The sequence below is a fragment of the Diceros bicornis genome, chromosome 4 (genome assembly GCF_020826845.1).
Source record: "Diceros bicornis minor isolate mBicDic1 chromosome 4, mDicBic1.mat.cur, whole genome shotgun sequence".
Taxonomy (NCBI): domain Eukaryota; kingdom Metazoa; phylum Chordata; class Mammalia; order Perissodactyla; family Rhinocerotidae; genus Diceros; species Diceros bicornis.
In genome coordinates this window covers 101,978,976-102,000,872 of record NC_080743.1, presented here as the reverse complement: position 1 = coordinate 102,000,872, position 21,897 = coordinate 101,978,976, and the positions used below count along the sequence as shown (strand labels likewise).

At 50.7% G+C, this 21,897-nt stretch overlaps 1 protein-coding gene across 4 annotated transcripts in view; it reads left to right on the top strand.

Moving 5' to 3' along the window:
* The first annotated feature begins 8,885 nt into the window (after positions 1-8,885).
* Positions 8,886-21,897, top strand: part of ATP2B4 (ATPase plasma membrane Ca2+ transporting 4) — a 92,099-nt gene continuing 79,087 nt past the window's right edge. For 3 of the 4 annotated variants that reach the window (XM_058540298.1, XM_058540299.1, XM_058540297.1), the window contains exon 1: positions 8,887-9,262. The gene's annotated coding sequence lies outside the window, so the exon portion shown is untranslated. Of the gene's footprint in view, positions 9,263-21,897 lie in introns of all 4 variants that reach the window. The other variant, XM_058540300.1, reaches the window with a different exon arrangement.

Genomic DNA, 21,897 nt, shown 5'->3' with positions numbered 1-21,897 from the left:
GGGTATTAGCAAGCAGAAGTTATAGCCCGATGCCTGTGATTTCAGGGGGATGGCAGCTGGGGCGCCGTGACCTATTGTGGTGAAAGATGTCCTATGGTCCTGGAAGCCGGTGGTCCAGGCGGGATGCACCAGAGTGTTGTTGCAGCCTCTGTGTTCAATGGAAAGTGCAGGAATGGAGGCCTGGTCCTCACAGAGACTGGGAGTGGTGGCCCAACAGAGAAGAGAGTGGAAATCATCTTTTTCTCTTGATCCAGAATCAGCTCCTGTTTGGATGATGACAAGGACCCTCCTGCCTGGAATATGGAAGGGAAGAACCAGATGACCTCTGGAGGTCCCCTTTTGCCAGAGGAGCCAAAAGTTTCTATGTTTCTATATATTTCTGGCTCTATATTTCTAACTTATCCCCAGGGTCTTGGCTCAAGGTGCTGCCATTGGTCTTTCCTTCAAAGTAACTAGCCAGGTTTCACGCCATCGTGGAAAAGGCACCCCATGCATCCATTCCGTGCCCCCACGCCGCAGATGTGGGGAGCTCAAAGAAGCCTACAGAACTCAAGCACTTTGCAGAAGGCCACTCAGCAAATCAAAAAACTAACGCTGTCGGGGCCGGCCCGGTGGCGCAAGCGGTTAAGTGCGCGCGCTCCGCTGCGGCGGCCCGGGGTTCGCTGGCCCGGATCCCGGGCGCGCACCAAAGTACTGCTTGGTAAGCCATGCTGTGGCGGCGTCCCATATAAAGTGGAGGAAGATAGGCACCGATGTTAGCCCAGGGCCAGTCTTCCTCAGCAAAAAAAGAGGAGGATTGGCGGATGTTAGCTCAGGGCTGATCTCCTCACAAAAAAAAAAAAAAAAAAAAAAAAAAACTAACGCTGTCTGTGGCCACCAGTGTCAGCCAGATAAGCCACACCCCTCCACACCACGCAAAGAGGAATAGCTTTTCCTGCTTACACACTTTCTCCCCATCCCCAACCACCAAACCCCAGAGGAAATGAAGAGGATACGAGACTGGAGCAACTGCTGAAGCAACCTCTCTTCCCCTCTCCTCGGCCCTGGCGGGCACCCTCTCTGTCACCCTCAATTTCAGTTCCAGCAGACAAAGGGGCCTCTAAGGGAGAAGTCCAGGCCACAAATGCTGATGTGGAGTGGGGTGCTGGGGAAGACAGTAGAAGCCTATAACTCAGTTGTTGTCCTCCTTCTGTTTTCGGTGGGTGCCCATCAGAAGGTGCAATAGAAGGACTCAGGTTAGAGCTTCTGAAGAATTTACTTCTAATAGACAAAAGCAGATATATGTAACCCAAGGAGGCAGCAGAGTCTCCTTCTCAGGGGGATTTTGAGAAGAGGGCTCTCTACCTGCTGAGCCATATGTAGGTCTGCTTCGAGGCAGGGGCGTAGAGTGAGTGACTCCCCAGAGCACGGGGTGCCTCCTTCTCCAGGGGTTAGGCAGACCCTGGGGGCGGGAGAGAGTTGGGCAGACAGTCGTTGGGTAATGAGCAGTTTTGTCCAACATTCACCACTCCAGCTCTCCTGACCTTCCCTTCTGCCTTCCATTTGCCTGCTTTTCTTCTCACCCCTCCCTCTTCCCAGGTTAAATACAGGGAGTAGCTACCCTCGTCCCTCCTCCTTCTCCCTTGACTAAGAGACTTTGCTTCAATTTTTGGCATGCTAGGTTCCTGCCTTCTGGAAGCTGTTAAACTGAGATGGACACACAGATTAGCCAGACATTCAAAACCTCTCTCTTTCCTTCCTGCCCCGGCTACCCTGGGTTGGGTCTGGACACCGCACACTCGCATATGCCTGTTCTTTCTCTCCAGCAGCACAGAGGGATAGGGTGTGGGCTCAGAGTCAGAATACTGGAGCTGGCCCCAGCTCCACCACTGGCCAGTCACTGGCCTCCCTGAGCTCCACTTCCCGTGAAACTAGTGTCCTGACACCTACTTCTTAGGACTGTCAGAGTGAAAGGAGATAATGCAAGTAAGGGGCCTGCCCATCGTTTGGCATATAGTAGGGCTCCATAAATACTAGTTGGACGGATGACTGAAAGGTAAGTGCCTGACCTGAGCATTTGCCCAGGCCCCAGTGGGGAGCCTTCGGTTCACTAATTATATGTTTGGAAGGAGTCGTGAAGATGGGGGCTAAGGAGCTGCTTAAATAATGGGAGAGACTGAAGGTAGCTAGATCCCGGAGGAACCAGCCTGAGTCTCCCCTGCAAAGCAAGTTCCACTCTAGGTTTCTGTGAGCCCCCCTCCAGTGGTCTTCCCCAAGGAAAAGGGGAATTTCTGGAATCCAAGGTCCACTGTCAGCTTGAGAAGGAACCAGAAGGGCTAGAATTCGCTTCCTGGAATGGAGGCAGATTCCACTGCTGCCTCCCCTGCTTGCAGCTCCCCAGCCAGGGCTGCCTTCCCCAGGTCTCCCCAGGACCCCCCAAGTCTATGAACCTTGAAGCCTGAAGAACTGGCCTGAGGTGTGCAGAGCAAGTAAGTCTGCCAACTCAAGGCAGGGAAGAAGAGCTGTGGGCCAGCAGTCAGAGGACCTCTGTTATATTCCTGCCATGTGGACCGTGTGATCTCAATCTGTCTAAGCCTCAGTTTCCTCAACTGTCAAATGGGAAGAATAACTTACACCCTATTCTCCCTACCATATAGTACTATTGCAAGGATCAAACTAAATATACTATGTAGAAAAATCTCTTTGTCAACTGCAAAGTACTGTGCCAACACAGAAGAGTTACCGAAGGCCCTGGAAGAGGGACCTGTGAGACGGGATAGATGGTCATCTCTTCCTGCCTGGCATGGAGCCAGGAAGGATCTTTCCAATTGGCTTTTCTTTGACCTTCATTTGAAACTTAATGAGCACTTAAGGCATTGCTGACACTATAATTAGGATTAAAAACTAAATTTAAAAGTCATCACTTGTTCCCTTCTTTCCACACTTACTTCCTCAGCTCTACTGAGCACAACCATTAACCAAAAACTATTTTTAAATGGCACTAATGTGCTGTACACTGAAACAAATGAGAGACAAATATCTTGTTAGAAAAACAAATCATGAACCAAACTTGAGTTAAAAAAAAAAAAACAAACATAATTGAATTCGAAGTGAAATTAAAACCAAACCATTGCAGCTTTCAAAACAACTGAACCAGAAAGAAATTGAAACAGCAAACTATGCTCCCAGGTCAATCAAACCGATTCTGCATGTCCTCGAAGGGCCTGGACACAAACGACACTCCGGCCCACACCGCCACTGGTTCGGGCTTTCCCAAGTCAGATTCTGCATTCCCTCATTTAACCGGATGCCCCACACATCCTAGGCGTGCTGTCACTGAGGATGCAGAGATGAGGAAGAAGGGACAACCCTTCCCTCCAGGAGCTATGGCCCAACACACGGGATCTCGTATGCAAACATACTCCCACTGCCCAGCTCAATGCCGTTTCTCTCGAATCTTCCTCTCTGCCTGAGATCCCACAGTAGGATGGAACTCTTGGCATCCCCACTAAACCTCATTATTGCCAGAACCAGAGCATGAAACTAGAAAGACAACAAACAAACAAACAAACGTTGAGCCACAAAGACCTCTGTGGTGACAGAGACCCACTCCTCCAAGCCAGCAGAGAGAGCGTCCTTTGACGTAATTCTGTGTCACACCCTTGCAGGTTCAGACACACTTTCTAACGATCTCAGAAAAAGTGGTCCCATCCAGTCCTCTCCACAGGAATCCCAGGAAGTGGGAAAAATGCAATTGTTGCTTGTCGAGTGTAGATGACCACCCACACTCAGCAGGGGGTGAGCTGGAAGCCAGGCCTCCCGTGGAGGCCCGGCAAGACTCCTGCAGCGGAAAAACAGCCCGGCTCTCTGCTGCCATTGCTGCTGAGACAGCTGCTGCCGATTTGCTTATCACTCCTACTAACACAGCCAGAACTATCCATCCTGACCATCCTTGGACCCTCCCAGCTGACATCACTATTGTTTTCCAGGAGCAGAGTCCTCCCTACCTGGTTCCTGGAGAAATCCTCACCACAGGCTTGAGAGTCAGTTGTTTGATTGCAGATGAGCTTGTCTTGGAGGGTGAACCTTGGCTGTCTGTGTTCTTATCTAATTGCAGCCTTCCTTTATCTCCTGTTATCTTGGCCAGGCCAATTCCATGGACTTCTGCCTTGAGGGTGTCTAGCACTCTTACCCTGGTCCCTTAGCTGGCACGCTTGATCCTCCGCCTTTGGAGCCAGCCGGTGGCTAAATTAGTCCAGTGTCCTCCCCTCAGTAGCCCTGCCCTTGGTTATGTATGACAAGGACAGACAAAGGGCATGGGGGCAGATGTCGCTTGGATAAATGCCTCTGTCTCTCCTGCCTTCAGCCTTCACCAGACCTGCTCTGCAGGGGAGTGGGAAGAGAGACACTGGGAAGAATTTCAAAGTCCAGCTGGAGTCCCTCCAACTCTGAGAAGCCTTCCTCAAAAGCTCCTGCTCACCTTCAGCTTCTCCTTCACTAGACTATCATGAATTTTTCATCTGGATCCAAGCTTGAGACTTAATCACATACTTTGTTTTGTTGTTATCTGATTTATGAGTCTCCACAACTAGATAAGAAGCTTCTAGAAGACAGGGACCATGTTATACATAACTATGTTATACCAAATTGCCCAGCACTGCACTGGGCCAGCCACCTACCCTACACACTGCTGCCACAGCCAGCTTGCTGACCACAAACCCCACAAGGCCACGCAGGGCCCTCCACAGTACAGTCCTAGCCTTCGCTCTATTCTTCCCACCTCCTACCTTTCTCACATCATCACCCTCACAGCTCACCCCACTCACCCGCATCCAAAACAGTTTAAAGATCACTCTTCAACATTTCCACGTCCCTCCAAATACCACGTCTTTTCTAGAGCCTTCGAACATTCCTGTCAGAAGTGATCACTCCCTGGAATCTCCACAGAAGTATTTTCATACTTCCTCCTTTCACAGGAACTACCTAGCACACGGTAAGCACTCAATAAATATGTCTGAAAGAATACCATAACACCTTCCATTGTGGTTATTTATGCTATGAACATATCTTTTTCCTCCACTAAACCATTATCTCTGTATACTCATCTGGGCCCAGGGGATATGGGAACAGTAGACATTCAAGAAATGTATACTGAATTGAATAGTAGGTATTCAGTAATGAATAAAATTCACTGAAATGAGTGTACCTAAATGGCAGGTACCAGCTCATAGGGTTTCTACATTACTTTCTATATGACATTTCTATATTACTTAGTACAAGTGACCAGAAAACAACTTAATTTAGCTTATGCATGCATAATAAGTCACATAACTAACTGATTTGTAGGAACAGCAAGGGTACAGTAGGGTACGAGTACAGTTGACTCAAATGCTTCCAGGACTCACTCTTCAGGCTTCTTCTCTGCCTCTCTCTGCATGTAAGCTTTATTCTCTCCTACTGGCAGGCTTCTTCCATGTAGCAGGGAACACAGTCTCTGATACTTCCAGAGCCTCATACTTCACAATGTCCACTGCTGGGGGGAAGCAAGCCATGTTCTCCCTTTGGTCTTAAGCTAAAAAATCCCAGGAAAGGATGTAATGGCTCAGGTAGGGGTAGGACCTCTAATAAAACGATAGTTCCCATCTAAATAATAAGGAGAAGACCATCTTAAAGAAGAACTGGGTCTAGGTGTGGGAGGATGGTTGCTGTTCTAGACACACAAACAGTAGCTGTCCATAGTAGGGAGAGACGCAGTTTGAATTCTAGGGAGGAGGACAGAAACGGCGAGGGCCATTTGGGGAACTCAAGGTGGAGCTCTCAAGAGGCCAGAGAAAGAAATTCTGTTAACACCTGAGGGAGGGACAAGGCTGACTGCATTTTCTTCAAGTGAGAGATGGGGTGGGGACAGGGTCCACAGTGATGGGAGCCCTGCCGAGGCTGTCCTGCTTTGGGAAGGCCATGACACCTGGCTGAGGAGAGCCAGGCTAGAACCAAAGAAGCAGGGAAGCTGTGAAGTCAAGGGGTGGCAGGGACAGGAAGGAAAGGGGCAATGGCAGGCTAGGGCAGCCAGCCATGCACAACAGCCCAACTAGGAACTTCTGATGCCGGAGGCAGTACCCTCCCTCCTGACACAGTGCCGGGAAGGGGCACAACTCCACTTTCTTACATTTAGTGGTTCTTTTTATGGGTAGACTTATTTTTATCATTTCTAGACCTCAAGCCTGCTGCTGGAAGAAAACAAGGCACCGAGGCTTCTGCGTTTCCAGAAAACACTCAGTGGCGGGCTCAGCTGCGGACATCAGGCTGTGGCCTCCCCTGGAGTCACCTTGCCACCTCTCACACCCTTCTCTTCTGTCTACATGGGAACTGGGAGTTGGAATGGGGTGGGGGTAGCCTCTTCTCTCACCTCACAGCCCCACCTGGACAGGGGGAGCACTAAACGCTGAGACAAGGGAGGAACTGCTTGCCAGCTACCACAGAAGTCATCCTCCTGGCCTGCCCATGAATCCGGCCAGCGAGAGGTGGGACAGACATCAAAGCCTCTTCTGGCAGCACCTCCCCTGCAAAACCTCTCTCCCTGGAACCCAGGGAGCTTGAGGGGAGGATCTTGCCTTTCAAACACTAACCAGCTCTGAGCTGGCATCACGTCCCAGGCCCCACATGCCAGGCAGCTGAAGTAGACTTCTCCTCTACTGGGCCCACACATCTGGCCTAAATTCTTACTCCCCCAAGACAAGTTTACTGAACAGTTAGGCAATGCCTTCAGCACAGCCACTGCAGACAAGCTCAAAATATACTTTAATACATTTAAAGCACCATTTCAGAGACTGGCTTTCTCATGATAAAGATGCAATTGACACTCACTAGGCACTAAAATGTCAAGTTGTTGCAATCCTGCACGGAGACTGACAAGCCATTAAATCTGAAGCTCTGTTCAGCTGATTCCTTTCCTTTCATTCCTCTGTCTGCCCCAACAATTGCTCTGGGCTCCTGAAGCCAACATTTTGGTAGGACCTTCCAGACTCTGACAAGGTACCATCTCTATCTCTGCCATCAGTTCTTCCACTGAAATGCCCTGGGGGTTGGGGTAGGAGGAACCAGGGAAGCCCGGAGAGGAGCAGGGAGTGCGAGAGAACAAATCTCACCTTTGGTGTCCTCCCAGTGAAAGGAGGGTGAGACCTCCAGGCCCTAGGAAGAAAGGACTGCTTGGGAAACCAGCCATGGACGGTTTCCATAGAGGGTGATCCTAAACTCCCCTCCCCACCTCTGCAACCTTCCACCAGCTGGTCTGGGCAGGTCAGGAGAGGCACAGAATGGTTCCCAAGACAGACGGCAGCAGGCAATCCCTAGCACCACATGGCAGAACTCTGAGTTCTGAGCCTGGCCCAACCCCTCTAAAAAAGTGTCTGTACTCTTTTTTGTTTAACTGTCTCTAGCTCAGAAAGAGGATGTGGATGAGTTACTGAGAAATAGTAGGACAGGAGAATAAAGAGAGGACAGAAAGGACCCAAATGGTAGGAAATTGGGAAGCGTGCTAACAGAGAGAGGGAAACCAGACCCCAGGGGTCTAATTCACAGCTCTGTGTCTCCACGTGCATATATGGTCCTTCCCCCCAACCCCCATCCTGGGGCAGGGAGGACAAGTGTGGTGTGAGGTGTTGGATTAGGATGGGAGGATCAAAGAGGCCTCTTCCCAAACCCCTGAAGTTGTGACCGGTCACCTTCTTCGCAGCAGAGTTTACCACTCTAACCTGGGAGGTGTATGTTGACCTGCCTCCCACAGCATGTGAATAGCGCGAGTGTGTGTGCTGAGGGAGGTGTGAGAACATATCAGTCAATGACAGTGTGTTGTGTGAACCAGTTGATGGTGCATGTCTGTACTTGAAAGCTGTAAGGTTCTAGGCAAAATCTATGGGTGGCACTGTTGCACAATGCTGGTGGGTGTGTGGCTGCGGGGGTGTGATGAACAGTATATAGGCTGTGTATAAGTGCGAATGGGTGTCTGAGTGTGTGCAAATTAAAAAGGAAATGTGTGCCAGAGTATGATACCAGTGTAGGAATGTACACCGGCTTTGGAGTCAGTCTACTTGGGCGTGCATCCTGGCTGTGTTATCAGCCAGATGTGTAAGCCTGGGTGAGTCACTGGTCCTCAATCTCCTCAGCCCTGAAATGAGGATAATAACAAGCACTTTTCAAGACTGCCAACAGCACTAGCAATGATACTGCATATAAAGCTTTTGGTGCCAGAGCCTATACGTAGTAGGACTCAAAAGAAGGCAGCTATTATCATGCTCTGTGGATGCGCCTCTGGTGGGTACAGAGGCAAGAGGGAGCAAAATGTGCCCGTTGTTGTGTGTGTGAAATCTGGGGGAGGAGGTGTGTACTAAGGTGTCTGTAGAAGCAAAGCTGTGCAAATGTATGTGCATGCAACACAACTCCTCCTTTTCCGAGGATCCCCCTGTTCAGACAGGGCCGGAGGTTGGGAGGGGATGTACAATGTCCGCAGACACCTCCTGTCTCGGGTCCCGGGTCCTGGGTCTAAGCAAGAAGAGGCTGAGAGGCCGTAGGAGCTGCAGGAAGCCAACTGCCTGCAGAAGCTTCCTTTTCCCTCCCCCCAGCAACGGTTGAATACCGCACCCACTTCCACTCCCCACTGCCGCCCCCCACCCTACCTTCCCTTCGACAGTGAGATCAAGGGCGGAGGAAACCGAGCAGAGAAGATTCCTCCCTTGCCTTCCCCAGGCCCCCTTAACACAAACCGGGAAGTGGCCAAGGCTCGCCTTCGAGCCACCTTAACAGTAGAGTAAAAACCTGGCCCCTCGCCAAGCCCCGCCCCTGCTCCGGCGCGCGCCCCTCCCCTCGCTCCTCCCGCTCGCTGGGGAGGCGGGTGAGCCCCGGGCCGGCCGACTTGGCTGGAGCTGTTGCCATGACGAGCATTTTCTTAAGACAGCGATGCAGCTGAGACCGTCCGAAGCTGGGGGTTGAGGGAGGGGCACGAACTTCCTGGGGACGCGTCTCTCCCAGGAGAGCGAGACCGGAGACACCCGCCCCGCTCCCCGGCACCCATTTTCTTCCAGGAACCTGAGAGGTCCTTCCACGGGGAGGGCCGGGGAGAAACCTAGCCCGCTCCCCGTCGGGGCGGGACCGGCAGGAGAGCGCAGCCGGCATCCCTAGCGCGGTCGCCACACCGGGGAGACCGGGGAGTGTCAGCCGTCACCCCGTCCATGGAAACCCGGAGGGAGAGTCCCGCTTGGAGAAGCCTGTATCTTTGCTAGAAAGAGAGGTAGGCTTGCAGAGAATGAATTGACTCGCGATTTGCGAACTTTATTTCTTTCCTCTCAATGGCTTCTTAAACTCCTTGAATTTCCTCTTCCTAGCATATATTCTGCGACTGGGCTTGGGGGGGGGGGTGTTGTGCGCGCGCGCGCGCGCGCGCACACACAGATTTGTCAAATTCTGTATTTCTTCCCTAGACTCCGTTCTGAGAAATCATATAATCAAACAAGTGATTTCTTTTTCTTTTCCTACTTTTTGTCATACCTGGGCCGTGGGGGGTAGGGAAATGGAGGGAGTGGAGTGTTTTTTTCATACCCAAATTGAGCTTTTGGAAAAAGCATTTGTTTCCCCTCATCCGCTCCTGCCCTCCCCCTCCCCCTTGGCTTGGGAATGAGACACAGAATGGAAAACCGTTGCAAAAATATTTTCCGCGTCTGTTCCCTTGCTCGAAAGCCCCAAAGAGAGATGGGAAAAAAAAAGAACCGGGTAAGAAATTTTCAACAAGGAGGAGGGGTTGCAGTGGGGACTGGGAGGGGGCTTACTGGGGGCGATGGGTGGAGGCAGAGCTAGGAGAAGTTGGGAGGGTGGGGAAGGGGAGTGTACAAATTAAATTTCTTTAGCTTTGTAGAGAAACCTCAGCAGTTTCTCTCTGCTGCTTGCAAAACAGCCTCTGACTTTCACGTCTATAATTAGCTGTGGAAAAAGCTGGGAGTTCCCTCCAACCGCTGTTGTTTGAGTGTGTGCAGAGCATCAAGAGCCAACTGTATGAGTGTCTCTGAGGGCACCGCCCCATACATCTCTGGTCCCAGAGGGGAGAAAGGAGAAGGAGTGACGTTGGAAAGTTTGCAGTGTCAAGGCTGGTGACTGGGGCTGGGGAGTGTTTGGCAGTTGAGGGTTGGTCACAGGCATCCTTGGAAGGGTCCCTGAGCATCTTGGGCCCCTGCGTTGTCTTGCTGAAGAGCTAGAAATTAAGGCTGGGATTGTCCCTCCTGATCTCCTTTCATGCTCACGCTCCCTAACATACTTGGCTCGCTCTCAGGGTGGAGGAGGCCGGCTGGCATCCTCCCCGAGGCGAGTCCAGCCTCACACACTCCTCCATCTCACTGAAGGACCTACAGCTCTTCTCCAGCTGGGTGCGGAGGCCACAGCAGTGGCTAGCACATCCTGGAAGAGAGTAGGCACTCTGTTGGCCAGAAGCACCTCCCTCCTGGGCATTCTTGCCGGACTTACAATAACTTGCAGACATGATGCCGGCGCCGGCTGGCCTGGTAGAGGGGATGTCAGATGAAGAAATAGGCGAGCGCTCAACTGACTCTACCAGGGGAGGGGAAGTAAAATCCCCTTCTACAGTGCCATCTTCTTCTCTGGGTGGGATGTCTGGCAGGGAGTCTTAAGATCCTCCCCTCCCGCCTTAAGCCCCTCCCCAGAGCTGCCCCTTCTTGCCCTTCCTATTTGGAGGCCCCCTCCAGCCCCCTCAGCTGCGGGCCCTCTTTATACGGAAGGAAGAGAAGGGACCAGGGTCAACCTAGGCTGGGACAGACCACAGAGAGGGGCCTAGGGGTCAGGAGGCACAGGATGGGGGAAGGTTTAGGAGGAGGGCAGGAAGAGGTGGTGGCTCTGATGGCTAGTGAGCCCAGTTCCCTCATTGGCTAGGGGTAGTGGCATGGGGGCTGGCTCTGGCAGGTGGGTCCTGGACCTGAAGCAGACTGATGGTAGGGGAGGGCGGGGTGGGGGGTGTCAGGCTGGGGGAGAGGAAGCACCTGCCCTCTGCCTCAGCTAGTTTGGTTGGAGGAGCGGTAAAGGTGACAGCTTAGAAACTGGAAAGAAGGAAGCAAAAGACTTGGAGGAGAGCTTAAATGGGCTGGGGAAGCAGTAGGAACCAATTTTCATTTTGAGTTGCTGGATGATTGATCTGACTGCACCCCAGGGACAGACAGCTAGCTCCTCCCTCCTTGCATTCTGGTCAGGAAGAGAGTGAGGTCTCTGCAGTGGGCAGGGGACCCAAGATAGGATTCACGCCCTTGTTCTGTAGGAGGGGGAAGGGGAATCCATTTCTTTGCCCCTGCTCTGGAGCCCCATCCTCCCTGCCACCATCTAGCTGAGGTACAACCCCGGGGATCACGGCGCCCTCCCATCTTAGACACCTGTAATCCCACCATTCCTGCCGCTGGCCTTCGTATTTCAGTGCTGTGACTAGGGGTGGGTTCCGGTGGGTTTGGGGAGGGCTTCCCTATTTAGCAGAGGAGGCTCTGCTCCTGAGGCCTTGAGTCAGGTGGGCCGTGGGGAATCTCTCTGCAGCAGCCCTTCCCAGGGCCGCGGGCTGGATCAGGGCTGCAGCAAACCCAGCAAACCGTGGCAGCTCGGCTCCACCCTCCGGCTAAGTCTGGATCTGGGTGCTCTGTGCAGAAGGCGCTCCTAGCTGGGGAGCAGAGGTTTCCTGCTTCTGGCCATGCTGAGCCTTAGCCCCTTCCCCTTCCAGTCACCACCTCCTGTCTCTTCTGGACTCAAAGTCAAGTCAAAGGAGCACAGCTTCTCTTACCCTTGGGACTCCCAGCACCTAGCACAGTGCCTGAGATGTTATAAGGTGCTTGGTCAATGTTTGTTGGGAGAAGGAAGTGGCATTTTGGGGGAGCCTAGGAATCAACCCCCTCCAAACTGATTCCTAGCTTGCCCTGTGGTCTTCAGTTTCCCTTCTGCACAATGGAAAGCCTGCTCCCACAGTAATGGTGGGAGGGGATGGCTGAGTCAGATTTGTCAGATTTGTCAGATTTCTATGGTCTTTGGTGTCAGAAGAAAGTCACAATGGGAGGGCCCAGTTAGGGGGCAGAGGTGGAGCAGGGAGAGCTTGCCCAAGGTGCCTGCGCTGGAAGAAGTAAGGTATGGGGGAGGGTGGAGGTCCCTGACCACGGATACTGGGAGCCTTACTCTTCCTCACCCTCACTGACTGGAGGGTCTTGAGAGGAAGACGGGCTGGGGCTGCTCAGCCCAGCACTGACCCAGCTGCCACCTGTCAGCAATTCCAGCATTCCACAGGAAACTGCCTCTTATTCAAGAATTTAGCTTCTTTCAGTAACTCCCATGGGCCCTTTTCTCTTTTTTTCTATGCTCCTGGCCTTGGACTCAGCACCCAAAGACATGGATAAGCCCTGCCCATCTAGAGCATTCCAGATCCACCGAGCTTTGGAGGAAGGAAAGGAAGATGTTCATTCTTGGTCCCCAGGACCTTAAGAAGCATGTTTGGCTTAGGTTGACCCAGATGTTTGATTTGACCTTGAAGAGGAATGCCCGAGCCGGGCCTCACTGCCTTCTCTGGGAGGAATTGGGCCCTCTGACCTCTTCCCCCAAGCCTACCCTCAGACAGGGCCCCCTTCCCAGCCCAGCTCCCCTGCTCCTCAGCCATGCACTGATTCCTGTCATCCCCAGTCTGTATTTGGTGGGTAGGGGTGGGAAGGAGAGGGATGAGAAAAGCAAGGCCTCTGGGCCACAAGGAAGCAGAGCACCTGGGCCCCATCAAACTGGGACAACACTCTTTCCCCACTTGCTTCCCCTTTCTGTAGAGCCCGTGGGAGGAGTGAAGCAGGCCCTGGGGCTGGAGTCCAAGAGCTTGTGTGGAATGTTTTGTACTCAGGCTTCCTCTCCCAGCATCTCTCTTTGTCTCCTCTTTCCTCTTTCCCTTGTATGAGCCATTCTTGTTCCACTGACTTATTTCCTCCGCACATGTAACAAACAAATGACAGGGACCTTCCACTCTGCCTCTACCTTAAGCCAGTCCTCTGTGTTCAGCCCATATGAACGTGGTTTGAGGAGGGAAACTGGGCGGGATCCAGTTAGAACCAGAGGCAAGGGCTCCCAGTCAGGGGAGGAACTGTTGGAGGCAGTTTGTGTTGGGGGATAGTGGAGAGGCCAAAGGAGAGAAAGGGAGGTGAGAACATAGGTGCCAAGGGGTGAGGGTCCCCCCTCTCCTGCCTCTCCTCACTCTAGGTCCTCTCTGGCTGGAGTCTTCAGCCTCATCCCTTCCCTCGGCTCTGGTTTCTCAAGTTAAGTACAGAACCCTCTGGGACAGTTCAGAAGATGGACTGGAATAGCAGCAGTGAGCCCCCTTTGCTCTGGCCTTCCTGTCAGATCCCTAGGGCAGAGTGAGCTTGGGCTAGTGTGTTTAGTGGTGAGAAGGTTAAGGGCTCTCAGATAGGCTCAGGGAAACTTGCAGCTCAGAACACCTCATACGCCTAAAGTACAAAACCTGTGCCAGGAGTGCAAACCAGTACAACCCCTATGGAGGGGAGGTTAGCAGTACCTAACAAAACACCTAGGCATTTACCCAGCAGTCCTCTTTCTAAGAATTTATCAAGAAAATGCACATTCACAAATATAAAAAGACATATGCATAAGGTGATTCTTTAAGGCATATATGTAAAAGGAAAGGACATCATTGGAAACTACCCAGTGCCCGTTCTTAATAGACTGGTGGAATGCATAATGGTACATGCACACAGTGGAGTACTAATGCAGCCAAAAAACTGAGTAGGAGCCCTGTAAACTGATATGGTGTGATTTCTAGGATATGTTATTAAGTACAAAAAGCAAGATGCAAAAGAGTGCATATAGTAGACCACCTTTGGGTTGAGAAAGCAGGAGAAATAAGAATATTTTTTGCAAATACACATACACACACAGAGGAAGGATAAACCAGAAGTTAACTAGAATGGTTACCTGAGGAACGGGGTGGGAACAGGGTAGAGGACGTAGGGATGGGAGTGACACTTGACTGATTATACCTTTCCAGACAGTTTTGATTTTTGAACCAGGTAGATATTTTACATAGTCACAAATTATGTTAGATCCAAAAGAAAGAAAAAAGCAAACCCTAGAGCTGACCACAACAGAAACAATGAACCTAACTGAGTATCAATATAATTACTCTACAAAGAAAAGAATTCAAGTAATTATTGAGTTTAATGCCTTGACTCTATATCCTGAGTGGAATGTAAGGGTAAAAAGAACTGCAAACAAATCCTGAACTTGACTTTGTAGGTGTATTTTTGGTCATGGTATTAGTGCCATAAATTGGAAACAAATTTTTTGTTTATTGTAAGACAGATCAAATGAGTAATTATGTTGATATTTCTGGAAATCAGGGTTTCACTATGGAAGGAGAGAGAGAAAAATATGGAACAGCGGAAGGTGAGGCAGACCCCTGTGGTCTTTCTGTAGCTCCGAGCTCTGTCTACTGACTCTGAGCTCTGTCTCTGTCTACTTTAGGAAGGCCTAAAGCAGTGCTGCCCAGTGGCATGAACGCACTAAGTGCCTGGATGTGTATTTCTTAGTACCACTTCCCACTAAAGAGAGCAGTGCTTCTTGGAGAAACGGCTGACTGGAGTCTGGGACTGGGAAACTACAGGTGAATCATGTTCTTCCAGAAAGCTAGAACATGCTCATGACAAAAGGACAGACGAGTTACCTTAAAGGGACTCCCACTGGGCAACTTTGGCATGTGTGGACCATCAAAAAGAGTAAGAGTAATAGACTGTAAGGCGTTGAATAAAAGATTCCATGAGTCCATTCTGACGGTTAAAATGGAGCAGGGAGGGGGGCTGGCCCGGTGGCGCAAGCGGTTAAGTGCGCGCGCTCCGCTGCGGCGGCCCGGGGTTCGCTGGTTCGGATCCCGGGCGCGCACCGACGCACTGCTTGGTAAGCCATGCTGTGGCGGCGTCCCATATAAAGTGGAGGAAGATGGGCACAGATGTTAGCCCAGGGCCGTCTTCCTCAGCAAAAGAAGAGGAGGATTGGCGGATGTTAGCACAGGGCTGATCTCCTCACAAAAAAAAAAAAAAAAAAAAAATGGAGCAGGGAGGGAAAGCTTTTAACAGATAAATGCCAGCTCATGAAATGTAGAAGTAATATCAGAACTTTAAATTTTGCATTTTGCAGCCCCCAGGGTAATAGCTGATTCAGGCTACGCTCACTAGTGGATAAACCACTGGGGGAAAGGGTGGTCTCAGTGTGTCGCCTCACAGATCACTTTCTCCTTACAAAAGGAGAAACCAGTCCTTACGGTGGGGGTTCAGCACTGACCATCTTAACGGAGGAACTGAACATCAGCTGTGGTGGAGGCACCTGGTATTGTGTCCTCCTGCTGTGCTGTGAGAAGTTCAACCTGTCACCTATATTCTCGTCAAAAACGTTTATCCAGAATCTAATCATGAGGAGACAGTTCTACATGACATGTGAGCCATCCTACATGACAACTGGCTAAGACTTCAAAAAAGTGAATGTCATTGAAAAAATTGTGTAAAATTGTGTATTTGGGGAGAAGGGTGGGAGGTGGAAACCAGTCTAGATTTAAAGAAACTAAAGAGACATTTTGTCAAATGCAATGCATAAACTTTAATTGAATCTTGGGTCAAAAAAAAAAAAAAGGCAATAAAAGACATCCTGGGACAATTGGGAAATTTCTGTTATAGGTATTAGATGATATGTAATTATTGCTCATTTTTTAAGGTGTGATATGGTAATGATAATGGTTTTGTAGGAGAATATCCTTAGTCTTAGAGATTATGCAAAAGTATTTAGGAGCAAAGTGCTCAGCAAAAAAAGTGTGCATGTGTGTGTATATATAAACATGGAGAGAGGGTGTACAAGATGTTAACAATTGGTGAATCTAAGTGAAGGGTCTGGAGTTGTCTATTGTTCAATTTTTTCAACATTTCAGGTTTGAAACTTTTCCTAATACTAAGCTGGGGAGAGACGTCCATGCCAGGAAGGACTCCTAGGTTCCTGGGCTCCTCTACTCGTCCCCACTCCTGACCAGCAGGAGCATCTTTTCTCAGCTCCCTAGTCCCCACATGGCACCCGGAGAATCTTCCTGACATGGGGGAGTCTGCCTTCTCACCCTCACTGCTGTCAATACCAGGTGTTTCCTTCTAGGTGGACCAGCTGGACCAGGGTCAACAGCTGGGAGCAGGCATTTCCCCACCATGCCATGGGCCATCTGAGGAAGGCTAGGGACTGAGAGCTTCCAGAATCACCCAGCTACCTTTTCTTTCTTTCTTCTTTTTTTTGTGAGGAAGATAAGCCCTGAGCTAACATCCATGCTAATCCTCCTCTTTTTTTTTTGCTGAGGAAGACCAGCTCTGCGCTAACATCTATTGCCAATCCTCTTCCTTTTTTTCCTCCAAAGCCCCAGTAGATAGTTGTATGTCATAGCTGCACATCCTTCTAGTTGCTGTATGTGGGACACGGCCTCAGCATGGCCGGAGAAGCAGTGCGTCGGTGCGCACCCGGGATCCGAACCCGGGCCGCCAGTAGCGGAGCGTGCGCGCTCAACTGCTAAGCCACGGGGCCGGCCCCTCTTTCTTTTCTTTTCTTTTTTTTTTTTTTTGCTGAGGAAGGTTGGCCCTGAGCTAACATTGGTTGCCAATCCTCCTGGTTTTGCTTGAGGAAGATTGTCCTTGAGCTAACATCTGTGCCAGTCTTCCTCTACTTTGTGTATGGGACGCTGCCACAGCATGGCTGATGAGCGGCGTGTATGTCTGTGCCTGGGATCTGAACCCATGAACCCCGGGCCACTGAAGTGGAGCACGCGAACTTAACCACTATGCCACCAGGCCCCTCACCCACCTACCTTTTGAGGAGGCGTCCCGGGTTGTAAGAGGAGGAATCCACCAAGAGCCCAGAGGTTGTTTCTGACCAACCTTGCACATCCCTTCTGAATTCTATATTTAGGTGATTCTGAGAGAACCCAGCTGTGCCTGCCCTGAGCCTTCATACCTGGGCTAAGCAAGGCCTTTTAGGCCTCCCATTGGCGGGGACTGCATTTTGGCTGCCCTGTCAGTGACCCAAATCACCATGCTGTCCACCCCCGCCTTCCAAGCCTGGGCCTAGCTCGGGAGAGAGATCAGGTTTCCAGGACTGCTCTTGTCTGTCCCTCTCTTTTTCTCTCTCTTCTCTCCCTGGAAACCCTGGAGCCAGACCTGGCGTGACTCAGGGCTCTCTTCATGTAGGAGCGGGCTATTGATCTTTTAGTCAATTCCCCTTCTGTCTTGCTAGGGAGCCTGAAAGAGCGGGAGCCAGGGAGTCGGACGGGGGCCGACAGGGAGGAGTTTGTTCTCTGTGCTGCCAGGCCTGCCAGAAGAGCACGGGACGAGGAGTCAGGAAACCGGTGATCTGGTTTCTTGCCTGCTGTGTGTCCTTGACCGAGGCAGGTGCTGCCTCTGGGCCTTCATCTCCCCGCTGTAAGATGAAACCAACCTTGGACAAACAAGCATTTCTGATTCAAGACTTTCCTTCTCTACAAAGGGCAAAACTCTCAATGCCCAAACCAAAGTCTTTTTATCATAGAGCCTAACTGTAGCTAAGTTCTGTCCTTCTACCCAGGGTGGCCAGAGGTAAGGAGACCTAAAAGGATCTGCCTTGTGAACAGCCACCCTTGAGGTTTGGGAGTAGGGCAGGTTCTCAAATTCCCCATCTCCACCTGCCTGGAAGTTCAAGTAAGAAGTACCTGCTCGGCACCTTCCAAGGCCACGATTCTGCTGTGTCCTAGGCCAGACACCAAGAAGGACTGGCTAGAGATACCGAGGTCCAAGCCTGCGTGGAGTTGACTGTCTCCCAGGGAACATGATCCCCCAATGAGTTATTAGGTCCAACCATATGAAATTGCGAATATGCAACCACTTTCAAAGGCAGCTTACAAAAGACAATTTAATATGGTTCAAGCTAATATTAATATTACTAGACATTTGAAATCAAGGACTACAGTCAATGCTGTGGGATGGAGCGATGAGGTTTTCATCTGAACTGTGGGTTGGGTTTGGAGAAATTTGGATAAAGCTGCCAGCTGCTAGACTAGCCTGCCCTCCCTCTCAATCCAGACTTTTGGCCCTGGAGGTAGACACATTGGCCAAGCCCTTGTCCAGACTCTGGTTGAGATTCCAGCATTAGCCTTTCTGCTAACGGGCCAGGGCAGCTGCCCACGGGTGGAGAGGAGAGTGCTGTCCATCTATAGTCCACTCTTCCTATGCTCTGAATGCCCTGCTTCATTCATATCATGGGAGCTGAGAATGGAGGAACCTAAGAAAGGAGGAAATAGGAAATATCCACCCTCTTCTTCCTTGATCTAGTGGCAGACATGAGCGGGAACACACACTTGAAGCCTCATCTTGCACAGGAACATGTGATCTAGTGATGCTGGGAGCTGTGTTAGTGGGAATGTAGAGACCAGAATTTGGCAGCACTCACCTGGCAATTATTCTTGGAGAAGGTGATTGCCCAGTAGGATTTGAATGAGGAGAGAGGAGAGATTTGATGGAGGAGAGAATGGGGGATGTGATGAAGGAGAGGATGGGGGATGTGACGGAGGAGAGAGAAGAGATTTGATGGAGAAGAGAATGGGGGATGTGATGGAGGAGAGAGGAGAGATTTGATGGAGGAGAGGATGGGGGAGGTGGCAAGGACACTGAGCATCATGGAGAGGCAGATGCTCTGGTAGGTGAGGGAGGCTGTCTGCCCCCATCTCCCTCTGCAATGCCTCCAGCCTTTGTCTGAGCCAGTGCCAGTGTCGCTGGCAGGATGGCATCTGGCCTCAGCAGCTCTCCTGGTGCTTATGGACCATTAGGATGATTTTCTGATGTTTCCTCGCTGCCGTCTGTACCACAGCCTTCTTTGTGGGGAGCACCCGTAGGACATCTGTTAGGATGCTAGGACAAGCACAGCTGGCATCCATACTTCCAGGGGCTTTCTGACCTTGGTATAGGAGAGCTCAGTCACTAGGCTTGGGGCTGGGGGTAGCTCATTTTACTGAGCCGCAGCGTTTGAGATGGATGGAGTTGGAAAACTGGTCCAATTTCCCTCTTTCACAAATGAGAAAACTGAAACCTAGAGACTTGCCTAAGGACGCCAGACCACAGTCCTGCGCCACATAACAACGTGTCGGTCAATGATGGGCTGCACATATGATGGTGGTCCCATAAGATTAGTAGCATAGAGCCCAGGTGTGTCATAGGCTATACCATCTAGGTTTGTGTAAGTGCACTCTGTGATGTTTGGACAACGGCGAAATCGCCTGACAATGCATTTCTCAGAATGTCTCCCCATCATTAAGTGACACACAACTGTAGTTTGCCAGTTTGAGGCTGACCAATAGCTAGAGCCCAGTTCTCCCCACTCCAAGTCTGTGCTTGGGCCTCTGACCCCATCAGTGCATCACTATGTGACCCAGATCAACGCCAAAGCTCCTTGGTACCCAATTTCTCTACCCACATAACAGGGAGAACCATTCCAGCCCCTCCAAGGATGAGGTGTGGCATGGTGAGTTCATGTCCTAGAAGCACTGTGGAAGAGACGCTAGAGACCATCTGAGTGCTGCACCATGACAGTTTCGGTTGCTGCTGTTATGAACAGTCAATATCATTGGCACTAGAGAAAGTGCACAGAAGCGCTCTTGGCAGCATCCTCATCACTGCATGGCTCCTAATGGAGCTGGGTTTCTTTTCCTGGTTCTTCCGCAGCTCTTCCCAGAGGGGGGCCTTGAGCTAGGAGAAGCAGGGCAATAGAGAGGAAGCAGAAGTCCTGGAAAGGGGTGGGCAGAGCCTTCCTCCTGCCTGGATATCCCTGGCCCTGCCCTTTTCTCAGGGTGTGGCCCCTCTGAAGGGTCAGAGGAAGTGTGGAGGGGAAGCACTGTGACCTCCATTTCTTCCTCGGCAGCTGAGTAAGCCAGCTTGGCTGCAAAGTTCTGATTTGGGGGCTAAGAGTCAGCAGGGCGGGGCCACTGCAATGTGACAGCACAGGCTGATTTTATTGCCAGAGCCAATCTGTCATTCATTTGCTTGTTCATTCAACAAACATGAGCTGAGCACAAACCATGTGCCAGGCTCTGTTAGAATGTGGGGAGAAGCAGTGTCCAGGAGGCAGGGAGGGCTAAGAATCGCCAACTTTCAGCTCAAGGACAAGTGTCCTGAGCCTGGGGGCCTGCAGCAAGCCCTGATGGTGGCAGTGTTCCAGAAAACTTGCATTTGTGTCCCTGGAGAACACCTTTAACCCCTGACTTCAGGAGGATAGGCCTAGACTCCATACGCAATTGAGCTGGATGGGGCCTTGGAGACCACAGCAGGGCAGCCCATGTTTGGCCTGATGATGAAGGATTTGCCCTGTCCTTTGCCAGAGGAAGCTTCTCCTGGGCCAGGGCCAGGTCTTCGTCTGGCCTGGTATATCCAGTCCTTGGGCTGGCACCCCAGTGTTGTCTGACTTTGCTTACGTTCTGGAGCCTCTGAGTCTGATGGTGCAGAGATATTTTGTTGCTGGGATGCCCAGAACGGATCTGAATGGAACCTTGGAATGAAAAAATAAACTTCCAGAGAAACTCTCTGCTTTCTCCTCCAATCCTTACTTCTCATTTCAGCCCCTCCACCCTACTTTCCAGAGGCAGTGTGGTATTGCAGGATCAAAGAGTGGATTTAGAGTTGATTGGTGGACATTATACACATCTTTATTGAGCCTCATTTTCCCATCTATAAAGTGTGTATAATACCACTGTTCCTTCTCCATCTATAGAGTTTTGTGATGGACAAATGAGATATGATAGGTGAAGGCATCTCATAAACACTGAAGTGCTAGAAATATGGGAGGCTTATTATTCTAGTGTCCCTTCCCATTCCCCACTTCCCATTTCAGGCTCTTCTCTCTCCTGCCAGCCTCTTGACCCCCCTCCCCAGCACATCCTTCTCTGTCCTCTCACTGTCCACTCCAGATCCTGCTCACTGTGTCCTCCCTCCTTACCTAGCTCAAGATCGAAAACACTTGTTGCATCTTAAATAATAATAACAACAGAAGTAATAGTCCGAGCTAACATTCATTAATTATGTGCTAGGTATTAAACTTGGATTATCTCATTTAATATTCCCAGCAGACGATAAAGTCAATATTGTCTTCATTTTACAGATTAATAAAGATGTTCATAAAACATAAGGCTGAGGCCTAACCCTAGGCTAGCCCATGTATGGATTTCCTCTGTCCATTGCTGAGGGACTGACTGGTTGACAAGAACACAGAGAGATTCAACATCATTTACTGAATGTTGACTAAATGCCAGCTGCTTTCAAATGTGTCACAACAACCACCTTCTGAGGCAGGTACAGGATTTGTCTTAGAGATCATCTAGCTGCAAGAACAGAAACCCACCCAAGGAGGCAGAAGTAAAAGAGGGCTTTACTCAAAGGTCACAGAGAAATCTCCCAGAACTCGGGGGGGATTGTCGCCCTGTGTGGACTGTGCCTTCTTTCTGACCACAAGCACTCTCTTCTCCTCTGCTCCCTCGTCCCCACACAGCACCCATCATGGTTAATCAGGCAGCAGGTTCACTCTCAGATCTAGAGGACCTTCCTGCTTGACTCTCCACGGTAAATTAACTCAGTCTCTCTGTCCACATGTCAAGAGATGCTGATTCTGGGTCCAGTATCCACCCCTGCTAATTGTGGCCTGCTGGAGGGGGGTAGGGATGAATCAAACATGACCACCCAGGCCTATCCCTCCAACAGGGGCTATGAGTGGGAGCAGATATTTCTAGAGGGAAATTCCTTGGCCTTAGGTGGATTCAAACCCAGGTATGCTCTTCACCACACCAAACTGTCTCAAGGACATCATGGAGATGGT